The sequence below is a fragment of the Carettochelys insculpta genome, chromosome 9 (assembly GCF_033958435.1).
Source record: "Carettochelys insculpta isolate YL-2023 chromosome 9, ASM3395843v1, whole genome shotgun sequence".
In the NCBI taxonomy this organism is placed as follows: Eukaryota; Metazoa; Chordata; order Testudines; family Carettochelyidae; genus Carettochelys; species Carettochelys insculpta.
Window position 1 is genome coordinate 4059312 of NC_134145.1, and position 12895 is coordinate 4072206.

At 42.1% G+C, this 12895-nt stretch overlaps 1 protein-coding gene across 1 annotated transcript in view; it reads right to left on the reverse strand.

Moving 5' to 3' along the window:
• Positions 1-12895, reverse strand: part of TESK2 (testis associated actin remodelling kinase 2) — a 110847-nt gene that overhangs the window by 42445 nt on the left and 55507 nt on the right. The gene's annotated exons all lie outside the window — the stretch shown is intronic.

Here is a 12895-nt window from a genome sequence, read left to right on the forward strand (position 1 = left end):
CTTTGTTATGGCCACAAAACATTTGGGTGCCAGTATTTTCTGACACAAAACGAGTATGGATGGCTTGGCGTTGTCTCAAATCAATACTGCTGCTGTTTCCTCCACGTACTGCATGGGTATTCTTTGCTGGATGCATGGTTTAGTCCATGCCAGCTGACTCAGACTGCAGGACTGTTTCATTACAGAAGGCGTTTCCCCTCATGCTACAGCCCAAGACCTGGGAGTCTCACCACCACACAGTCTCAGAGTCCAAATGTCTCCATTACAATTCAACAGCCAGTCAGCTGGCATGGGCCAGCCATGGCTGTCTAACTGAAGCGTACATACACTGGATGTGTGTAAATGCAAGTGTGGGATAGATCAGTCAGGTTGTGAGAGAGAATGAAAGAAAAGAGCTTCTGGGAAAAGTTGCTGAAGAGAGCTCACAGCAAAAACAGAGAATGTGTAGACCTTTTCATGGCAGGTATGCCAATTCTGTATCATTAACGTGAAGTGCAACTGTAACTGCCCACAGGCAGACTCCAACCAGAGACCTCTGGAGCTTAGTGTAGGTGCATCAACAACTTGAGCTAAAGTTCAGCTGACTCTCAGCTTAGGCTGTAGAGGACACATTCTCTCTCTGTGAAGTGCTATAGATACCATGGGACGGTTAACCACACACATAGGTGTGTGGGTTATACAACAAACACTGATTATAATTAGACTACAAAACTAACAGTAACAAGAGAGCAAGGTTCTGTTAAATTCATTTGTTAGCTATCCAGAGAAGTTACTTTTAGTTTCATATGTTTTCCACTTCACTATGATTCAATGCAATATGATGAGCATTGGCATGAAACAGATTCTAGCATTACAGTTAAGGTAAAAATATCCTGGTCCCCCACAATTATCCACAGTGAAATCTGGCCATGGTCTTATTGCCAGAGTAACAGCAAAGCAGTGGAACCAAGCTTACATTGCACCTCGTTTTAGTGTTCTCCTATCACACCAGCCTCAGGAGAGTAGCCCTCTTGAAAGGGCAATTGCCTAGAAGCCTGATCAGGCCTGTAAGCACAATGGCTCAAATGCAAATTCCTGACCAGGCTTGCAATAGCATAGCTTCATGTTACATGACAGAGGAAGCAAAAGAACCCTTTCCTGCATTGCAGAAAGGGAGGCTGTGAGCACAGTTAAGTATCTGTGTTTCTCTAAGAATAATAATGGTAGTCCATTGATCCGATGATGACAAATCTGTGCAGATCATCTGTTATTGGTCTCATGGTGTGCCCTCTGGTGACTGTATAAGCCAATTCTAGACGTATATATATGATATGATGATTTGCACAGGACCTGTGCGTGAAAGCTTTTAAGTGGTAGAGCCATTGCACGGGAGCAATCCCACTCTCTCGACCTTGGAAGCCAGGCACTAGTGGTACGTAGAATCGTCATGACTGGTAACTTCTTTGGTTGCAGTGGATGGCCTTGACGTCTTTCGTGCCTTGTCAAGCCCTTCACGTTCCACAAAGCGTTGCAGAACCGCCTTCTTGACCGTTGGATCTAAATGATCTCTTCCGCCCAGTCCGCCAGAACTGACTTCGCATGCTGGGTAGGCACATCCGAAAAGTCACCGAAGGTTTGAGCCCCATCAGTTACACTCACCTGGTTTGGCCGGCCTGGCGAAGCCGTTGCCCGGGGTGTGGCCGCTGCGCATGCTGCAGTTACTTGGAGCCACAAGTGAGAGCTGAGTGACAGGTGGGGACCAAAGTGGACAGACAATCCCCGAAGGGTTACGACAAGTCCCTCCAACAGAGGTACTACCCCTCCCTGTACACCCCATACCCCCCTGTGCTTCTCTACAGGTTATCAATAACTATATCATTAACCCCAAGCATTCAAAAGTCATGTGTCAAGACTCTAATATGCCAGGAGATTTTGAAACATAGTAAGTGCTGGCAAATCAACAGAATCTCACTAGGTATTACCCTTTAGGATTCATGAATAGTGACAGAGAAATAGCCGTGTTAGTATGTATTCCATCAAAACAAAAAAGCAGTCATGTAGCACTTTAAAGACTAACAAAATAACTTCTTAGGTGATGAGCTTTCATAACACACACACACACACACACTCTGGATGTGTGTACATTAAAGTGGGGGATATACATATTGAGTCTGTTCTGGTGTCAGTTTCAACACTGCCCTCTGTTACCCTGTTCACCCCCTCTGTAGTCAAAAAACAATGGTCCAAGAACTGAATTCAGAGGCCCTCTGTCAATAATTCAGTAAAGTCACCTTCAGTCAAGCCATCCCAGACACTTACACTTCCCACCTATGCTATGACCTTATGTTATGCCTCAGTTATATTAGACACTAGGTAAGTGAAGTAATATCTTTTACTGGACAAACTGATGGTAGAGACATGCATTTGAGCTACACGGCGCTCTTCCTCAGGTCAGGGGCAAGTAATCAAAGTGTCTGAGCTAAATACACAAGACTGATTGTTAAGTATAATAAAGGTTAATACCTAATAAGGTATGTTACAAGTTGTAATGAGCCATAAAACTGTCTTCGTGAAGCCCACATTTTTAGCTTCCAGCTGAGTTATGAATTTAAATTCTCAGGCTCATCTTTTGAAGGTATTATGCAGGTTTCTCTGGAAACAACAAGCAAGAAGTCCGATATAGATTGCTTGCCTTGGGAAAAGTTTTTGCTCATGGTTGATATGGTATTTGTGTCAATTTTCTGCGTGAGTTCATGCAAGGGCATAGTGATTCCCTAGTTTCACCCATAAGCGTTTTGATGAGCCATTTGATGCACTGAAGTTGATCCAATAAAAGGTATTACCTCACCTACCTTTGTCTTAGATCTTGGGACCAACACATCCAAGAAGCCTTATTTCCACAACATCTTAAATATGAAAGCACTGCGTGATGATTACATTGGAAACAGACCAACAAATCAAGCAATGGTGCAAACACACTTTCTCATGTGGTAGAAAAAATGTCAATGCACTGCAAGATTAACATTAAGATGCTGTTGGGAAAAGACAATATGTTTTGAAAGGACATTTACAATGACGAATTGGATGAGCTAAGTGAAGAATGGGAAACTCTGGAGAACTAGAACTATGAAAACAACATTTAGCAATAGCAGATGCACAGTGAATAAAAGCAAGAAGCTGAACAGATGGACTGGGTGAGGAAAGAGGTACCAGACCAGGAGTCAGCAACCTTTCCAAGGCAGCGGGCTGAAATTTGACCTTTTGACCTCTATGTACAGTTCCAGTGCAGGTGATGCTTTTCAAAGTCACTAATAGTCATACTTACAACAGCTTTATTAATAAATAAAGATGCAGGGATTTACCATTCAGGTAGTGGTTGGTAGCATTAGCTGGTCTACTGTTAATCCACAGGCGGCCTGGCTTTGAGCAAGCTCCTGGCTGCATGTGGGATGAGGGGCAGGGCCGAGCTTCTGCCTTGAGTGCTGATGAAAGTTGGCTCATGCGCCACTCTTGGTACCCATGCCGAGGATTGCTGACCCCAGTACTAGACTGATTGACAGAGCTCATCTTACAGTGTAGCACAAAGAAGGTAATCAAAGAAGGGGAAGTTAAAGATAATACCTACCTGCATGATTTGGAACAGCATGCAGAGATGAAGCACGGATTTGCATAAGCAAGCATAGTAATACCAAAGAACTGAAGCAATTAAACTGTAAGTAATGGACCCCAAGATTTTGGCAGCATCAAGGGTAAGAAGCTTGCAGACATACATCATTCCCAATGCTCGAGGCAAATACAAATTAACCCTTGTGTTTAACAACAGTGGTAAAATCAGCTCTTTTAGACACTGGAATTTTCATATTTAAAAAAAAGTTTTAAAACAGCCCATTTTAAAGGAAGACAGGGCACTAAATTCATTCCCATATACTAACCAGACACTCATCAAATTGACCAACCTCCTTTACTAACTAGGCTCAAGACACTTGTCTGCAACACAACCAGGCTATTTTAGTCAGCCAACATGCCTTCTATCCCAGCAGGCATAATTAGCTCCATGAACAGGGCACCTACCAGTTTTTATAACTGCTTTATCACCTCCAAAAGATGCAGGCTTGGAACACAATTTTAGCATAAGATCAGATATCCCCCTCATGCAAACTGGCATGCTACAAATCAGATTACTGGGTTAGTTTCACTGTTTTTAAAGTTAGTTGAAAATGTTCTGTATTATTACTTTTAAAATGTACAATTTAAAACTAAAATGAATACGTGTTCTGTCTAGTCCAAGTTTCCACGTCAGAAATGCTTACTACACTGCTGGCACCACACAAATAGTAAATAAACAAAGGTTGAAAAACACACACTGCATGTTTGGATTTAAGGTACACCAAAACACTGGGAGAGGAGGAGGGACCCACACCACAGAAGTACGTTGCAGGACATGAGAGGCGATGGAGTTCCCAAACCAGAAGTCATGAAAAGAACTATAACAGACCACATAGCAATAGGGTGCAGCAGGCAACTCTCTCTCAACTACAAAGCTCTAGACCCTGCACAAGGAATCACAGGGGCCCAACCAGGGGATTTTTAAATAAGTTAAATTAATGCTCCTGCAGTCCTAGTATACTGAGTGTAGGAAGTTGCAGCTATTTATGATAGGTGTGGCAAATTTTTTGGTGTGATCAGATGACAATGCGACCTGCTGGTTGAGCACAGGACCAAAATCCAGGACATTCAGAGATGTGTCAGTAGCTATCCCACCAGTTTACCTATGACCTCGGTCAGGTCACAGATTGTGTCTCTTTTGCCCATTTCTAAAAGGAGGTAGTTGTATTTGTACACTGTGAGGGTATCTACATTACAAAGAGGTCCCACAAATCAGTTTGCATTGCTCTGTGAAATGCTACACAGTGGCACCATTTGTCAGCACACAGATTTTCAAGGTGTGTGGGGAAGCTGGAGGTACTAAAGAGAAGAGAAGGGGAAAGACGACAAAGGGTCTCCCCATACCATGCTAAATAGCAGCAGTAACTTCTCTGGTCAAGATTTGTCCAATTCTATCCTTTCCCCTTTTCCATGATGTTCCATCTAACTAAAATGTGTTTATTCATTTACTGGCCTGAGAGCTAGAAACAATTTACTAAGATTGTTTTATCTTCTGGTGTATGGTAATAAGAGTGTGCTACAGCAATGTACATTTTCGAAGAAAGGCGTAAGGAAGCTCACTTCATATTCACACCCATACTTGAAATATTCCAGGAAATGAGTTTATTTTACTGGAACTGGAAAACACTCCCAGTGTATTTATGCAACTGACCTCTACAGCCATTTTTCCTGTAATTATATTAATAGAAAAAAAAAAAAAGATCAACCAACACAAGCAAACTTTATAACATGCATGCGCCACCCATCTACACCAACAACACAGCTTTAGGCACAATGAAAATAAGAACTTTACATATTGCAAACTAACATGGGAACAGTGATTTCAGATTCATGGAGGAAGCAACAGGATACTTTGTCATCGGTCACAGGCAATAGCAACTGTACATTGAAGTCTCAATCTATTCAGCAGAAGCAGAGACTGATGTCTACAACCCAAGGGCACTAACTCCCATTAGGCAGTATTAGTTCTTTAGCAGTAATTGTGCCCTGCACTCTACAATGGAAGATTTAATTTCTGCTCCAGAATCTTATTGGTAATTTCTACCAAAGTAGATAAAAATTAAAGATGTTTTGAAAAAAAAATTAACACACCAATTTAAAATTTGAAAAAAAAAAAAAAAAAAAAAACCTGGCAAAATTGCTGAAGAATGTCACAAAGAACAGAAAATGACAAAAGATGCAAGAGATGGCACTAATATTAGATATATGCAAGGACAGTCATTCCCAGCCAAGATGTTCTACCAACACATAGCTGGCAACAAAGGAAAATCTGGCCCTGGAAGTGTACCATACAGCTTTATTTCCCCTCTTTTCAATGGCCAAAAAGCTTACCATTCTCAATCCTAATAAACCTAAATAATAATTTTTCAAGATATTCAGAAACCACAATGCCAGAATTCTTTTTGTCCTTAGAGTTGAATGAGACTGACTGGTCTGATAAGCTAAGAACTGGATTTAGTTTCAAAAGGTTGAATACAAAAATATATTGTACTAGACTAGAGAGGAAAAATGTACAATGGACTTTGCTGTTCACAATTCAACACTTATCTACTTATCTTAATTTCTTCCACCATTGTAACATTACAGGCAGGGAGAGTTTCCCATTAGCAGCATATTTAGCAGGCCTGCTAGAGAATACATCAGTTTATTTACATACATAACTCTCAAAAAAGTCCTTCGTGCAAAATTACAGAGAAACTGAAGAAATGCACTACCAAGAAACTCCCACAGAGCAGTACGTCCACTAGGTAAATTCAATACATTCTGGCCAAGATGCCCCAAAACAGGAGTGTAACTTTAAGTATCCAAGTTCATATTTAGGCACCTAAATTAGGAGACGGAATTTCAGCAGCGAAGAGCACTATCCAGCTCCCACTGGAGTAAGTGGATGGATGCTCAACACTGGCCACTTGGGTGTCTGTCTATGGATTTGGGACCATAAAGCTAGACTCCTATTTTTGAAAATCTTGGTTTCTATCTCCAAGTCAGTGTTATTTTAGTGGATTCAATTATAATGATTTTGTTCCATGTTGTTTTAGATTTAAAGCAGTTTTTCTTCTTTATTATAATCTATGTCCTTCTCCCCATTCCCAGCTAGGTCTTGCAAATTTGCGTAAGCCTGCCAATTCCTTGTTCCTTCCATTCCAGTGTCTCACTCAACAGCCGGCTACATGATTTGTACCCGTTTGGTGCAAAGAGTTTGGATTCAACTTTTCAAAATCTCCTTATACCTCACAAAGAGCTGGTCACTGTGGACTGACAGTAACACGTCCTCGTTCATCATTAGCTCTCTGAACTGACAGTACTCCGATTCCCTGCGGGCTCAAGGAGCAGAGGACAACAGAGCATTCCACTTCTAGGAGAAGGGGTTTGTGTTTTGGGGTTTCTTAAATTTGCAGGCTATTCTTAGTGATGTTGTCATGTCACATGACAAAGGAAAAATACAGATGGAACTTACAACTTTCTTTCTTATCCAAAACACAGCTTTGGTGCTTTACTCCAAAGCTACCTCAAACAATCTGCACTTAAGAGAACCATGTTTTGGGCTCAGTCTAGCAAACACACACTTAAATAAGGGTTTAATTTTAAGCATCCATGTCATCCCGTAGAAGTTACGGTGACTACACACAGGCTGAACCACTCTAGTCTGGCCCCCCCGGGACCTGACCAGTACAAAACTGGAGAATTTGCCAAACCACGGGAGGTCAATATTGTCTAACAGCACTACCAATACTACTTCTGCATACTGGGCTCTTAGACAACATTTAGGGGAAGAATTAAACACCACACGGAGCACTGAGAGCCAGGACAGGTGACTGTAAACAAACTTTATGAGACTACAAGAAACTTGGCTACACCCACAATAAGCAGCTATTCAGCTAAATAAAATCATGTTGGACTACAGATGTTGCCAGATGAGAAAGTGCCAGAATAGAGAGAGGTTCAACCTGTACAAGTTTAAACAAGATTAGGGCCTCCAATTGTCAAAACAGATACACAATGAACCAAGAGAGTCACAAAATTAATCTCCATTGATTCTGCAATGTGAATTGTAATCAATCTCCTGCGATTCTGTATGATTTTTTTTGAAAACAACGTAAACACAAGAAAAACTCTCCCACACATGTGGTAGGTGAAAGATCACTGAAAATCTGACTTACGTTAAATAGCAGAAAACTCAGAATTGTGACTTCGCCCAGATCTCTATTACAAATTTTTGTCAGTACATCTGTATTGCTCAAGGAGATGGCACACAGAGCAACAATTATACTGACCAACCTCCCAATGTAGACAGTACTAGGCCATAGCTATCGCCTCTCAAGGAGGTGAAGTACCTCTGCCAAACTGGAGAACTTCTCCTGCCAGCACAGGCACCAGCATCTTCACTACACACCACAACAAGGCTGTGTTACTGCAGCACTGTGAAGTATAGCCAAATGCCAGAACTCCCTTCTAGCCTCAAAATTACAGTATTGTGACCAGGCATGGCAGCTCTCATATAAAAACACGCAGGGAGCTTTGAGCAGTGATTCTGCAAACCATGGGTCCAATCCGGTTTGGCCAACTTGTGCAATACTCGGCGTTTCTCTTAAGTCCCAGCTCTGCAAGATCTGCAATTGAGATTCTTAAAGACTCAGAGTTGTGGACAAAGCTGGCAAAATGTGACATATATTTGATACAAATGTGATATACATTTTGTAAAGAATTCACACCCAGAAGTCAAGTGAACAACTTGTTTTTATTTTTTAAATAATTTTTTTTAAAGATAGCACCCTCAGGGTGTAAGGGTGTGATGTAGTGGGGGATACGTGTGGGGCGGGGTGGACTCAAAGGGGGTGTTGAGCTCCTGAGGGTAACCCAGGCAACCAGGTGACACCTCTTTACTGCAGACAAAGGGGGAGGTGAAGCTTTAGGGTTTTGAATTGGAACTGGGAGTTGGAAAGCAGTTAGTCTGGGAGAGAGAACGAGACAAAGTAGGGGGCAAGGCCCCAGGTCCAGGGGCTCCTCAGGGCCTCCTCTCCTCAACATGAATTGGGATGACTGTCTCTGCCCGCTGTACTGACACCTGCGTACGATGCTGTGCCCTGTTGGCTAATAAACCTGTTCTCCTGCTGAGTGAGAGTCACGCCTGCCTGCGGATGGGGTGCAGAGCTTGGGGCCCCCTGAACCCCTTAATAAAGGGAATGAACAGAAGACAGTTTCAGCCAGAACTCCAAATTTGCTGCCTTTTGTTAGTTAAAGCCTGGAAACCTCATGTGTTTTTTTTTTTAAAATTGATTTTTGGTATGTTGAGTGCATCAAGCTGTGTTTGGGGACTGAAGTCTTTTTACCCCTTCTTTTAAATAGATCACAAAATATTTGGTTCCCAAGGAAAATAATATGAACAAAGTTGAGAATAAGTACTTTGTCTTAACTTCTGTGAAACAACACTTCACTGTATTTGACTCATTCTGCAGCACAGAACAGCCACAGTGTGTCTAAGATTTAATGGCACACTGTTAGTTGTAAAACATGACTTTTAAAAGCCAAGTGTCCTTACCTGTGTCCTACCAATACCCCTCCTTGGCAGGCGGGACACCACACTCTTGCTGCCTGTGGGACAGCATCTACAAACACCAGAGAACTGCTCTTGTGGTGTGGTGTGTCCCTACATCAGATCCTCCCAGTGATGGAGCCCAGACACATCGTTCCCTCATCCCTAACAGGGTTGGAAAACACACCGACATCATGCGGGGCAGCTCTCATAAGCATGAGCTTAAATTTATTTAATTAGCTTTGTTCATCTGCCTCAGACCCATAGCTCACCGCATCCCTCTTCAGCACAGTAGCATCTTTCCACCTCTTCCCTCCCACTGCCTATTTGCTCCATTTCCCCAGCCTGGTCACCCTCATCCTGCTATTGTTTCCACCAATTCTCTCTGCATCTCTATCCCCCTCTTCCTCCCAGCACATAAACCAGATCCCTCATTTGCACCATCCCCTGCCTTCTCATCCTCACCTCTGGTGACATTTGTCCCAGATGTGGTCCTCCTGCCATCCCCATCCTCACTTGCATCAGTCCCCACCACCACTGCTGCTCCTCTTACACCATCTTTCCAAACCACATGCCCATCCCACTGCTTCCTCCCTTTCCTACTCCCCATTTGTGTCTCTGGAATGCCTGCTCCTCCCCAAAGAGAGACCTCAGTTATCCAAAGCCTTTTCATGTCTCACTCCCTCCAGTTCCTGGCTCTCAGAGAGCCATAACCGCTGCAGCTGCACTCTGATACTGAGACCGCTCCTCTCTCATTCTGGACCTGACTGTGAAGGGTATGCTGAGAACACGCCTCTCACTCCTGCTGCTTCCAAACCTTTCCACCATTTTTCCTCTTTTGAGCAACACTGCCCCGACTTCTTTTTGCTTCCCCCTTACATTGCAGTCACCTACCATCTACTTAATTCCACCTCATCAGCCTTCCTCTGATTTCAACTCCTTATTCTCTTCTCCTGTGTAAACCCAAATTTAACTATGAGCTTATGTGGACAACTCACACGCCTGTCGGCCTACTCCAAACTTGTCTCGTGTCTAAATTACAATCCTAGCCATGACATCTCCTTGTGAATGTCCAGTGTTCTTTGTCTTCACTCAGATTGAGGACACTGCCAACCAGGGAGTCTGTGTCAAGATAGGACAGGAGGAAGAGTACTGGAATATTTTTGAGGGACTCAGTACCTCTTCTCTATCCTCTTTACAGTTGGTGGTACTGTGGTTGGCTTTTGGTACCAAGTCCCAGCAGATGGATCAAGTAGCCTGTCATTATCAGGAGTCTAAGCCTGACCAGGCTGAAAGTACAGCAACCACCTGAGATTTTTTCTTGTATGACAGGTGTGTGTGCGCGCGCGCATGCATGTGCACACGTCCACATCAATGCCAAGGGGACTTCATCAAGTAACAAGGATGACAGGTGTGTAAGGGAGTGAAACAGAATGATGTGACTGCTCTGGACTTAGGCCTGGCTCTTACTGATATTCTCCCCCAGTCTATCTGGTGGCATTGGTGTCACCAGGATCTTGTGCTCTTTCTAAAGTGCAGTACATATCAATTCCTGCAAGTGGCTGAGGGAGGACTCCAGGATATACAAAATGCATCACTCTCTCCCAGGTCAGAAAGTCACAGACTGCAATTCAAGACACCAATATCACACACATGAGCATGTACAGTGGGATGCACACCGACACACATGCAAAAAGGAATTGTCAGATATTCAAAACAAAAAAGCAGTAAAGTAGCACTTCAAAGACTAACAAAATAATTTATTAGGTGAGCTCTCGTGGGACAGACCCACTCCTTCAGATCATAGCCATACCAGAACAGACTCAATATTTAAGGCATAGAGAACTAAAAATAGTAATTAAGGTTGACAAATCAGAAAAAAAAATATCAAGGTGAGCAAATCAGAGAGTAGGGAACAGGGGAGGGAGAGAGTCAAGAATTAGATTAAGTCAAGTGTGGAAAAGAGCCCCTATAATGACCCAGAAAATTCACATCCCGGTTCAAACCGCATATTAATGTGTCGAATTTGAATAAAAAAGGAGAGTTCAGCAGCCTCTCTTTCCAAAGTAGTGTGAAAGTTCTTCTTCAGTAATACGCAAACTCTTAAGTCATTAACAGAATGGCCCACTCCATTAAAATGATGGCTGACCGGTTTGTGGATCAGGAGTGTTTTCATGTCTGTTTTGTGCCCATTAACTCTTTGTCTACGAGAGTTTGAAGTCTGTTCAATATACAAAGCATCTGGGCATTGTTGGCACATATGATGTTAGCTAAGGAACACTGAAAATCAAATTAAGCACATTTTCTCATACAAAAATGCAGTTAAAATATTTCAGATCGACTGGCTAAGAAAAATCTGAACATTCACATCTATATTTTTTAAAGTTGTCCCAAAAAGAGCAAGACATAATACCATTGTACTTTTTCTGAAGTGGTTCTCCAGAAAGATACTTTGACTTTTACGTAATTAAATTTTGTTTAAAGTAGCAGTACTATTATCCAAGTAACTTTTTGGGTACTTTTTCTACCACTGTCTTAGTTGCTGTTAAAAATATTCCAATTCTTTTTGTCAGACTAGGTTCAGTAGCACAGCAGATCTACCTTTTTTTTTTTTTTTTTTTTAAAACCATGCATTCACATTGACTCAAATCAGGAAGTAGACAATACACCAGTCGTAAACACATTCTATATATTTTTTACAGGCGTATTATACAACTCTTCACACAGGAGACAAGTACTTGGACACAGAAGTATGCACCATGGCTTTAAGATCACTTCCTCTTTTCTACCATCCCTGCAGTAAAATTAAATAACTTCAGGTTTATAAATAAAATATGATGAAAGAACTAACAAGGTCTTAACATCTGCGTCAGTTTATCGCAACATAAAACCTGCTCCTTTAAAAAAAAAAAAACTTACTGCAATAATCACAATACTGAAATTCTCATCTGGAAAGTGAAAGTGCAAAGCCCTTTACAATACAATAAAACAATTTTTCCAGCACCATGGGAAGAGGCATTAATTCTATTTTACAGCAGGGAAGACAGTCATAAAGATATTAAACAATTAATCTCATAAATATTAGAAATTTGTGTTGTCCAAACACGTGAGTGAACATGTTCCTCATCTTTCTCTCCCCTTCTCTTTACACGCCATCTCCTTGGTTTGTTCATGTCTTCATTTTTAAGGCCAGGTTGCGACAGATCCATGTGGATTCAGGGGGAGGCCTAATGGAGCTTGAACAAGAGTGTCTCAATTGCATATTCTCCTTATTTGATCCTAATGCTGTCACATACATTAACTGCTCTGCTGAATACCACATTATCATTAATCTCTCCACAGGACCAAACCACACATCCCTGATCCTGGAGCCATTACGTTCAAATGTGGTCTCCTGGCACTGAGTTAGAGCTGCCCGACAGCTGCTCTCTCTTACACAAGCTGCTGATGACCCCAGAGGAACAAAATGGCAATGGAGGACTGTCACAAAGTTAATAGTAATCTGGCCAAAACCTTATTTCCACCACCCCTATTCTGGTAGCAGAAGGAAAAGGTGGCAGAACAGGAACAGCTACTCTAGCTTTGTGCCACCAGAAGATCCTAATACAGAGGCATGATCCTCCTGTGACTGGGTGCAATTGTCCTATAGCTGGAATCCACCCAAGGAGCAGTACATGGTAGATATATGGCACTAATGAATATTTAAATTATTTTTAG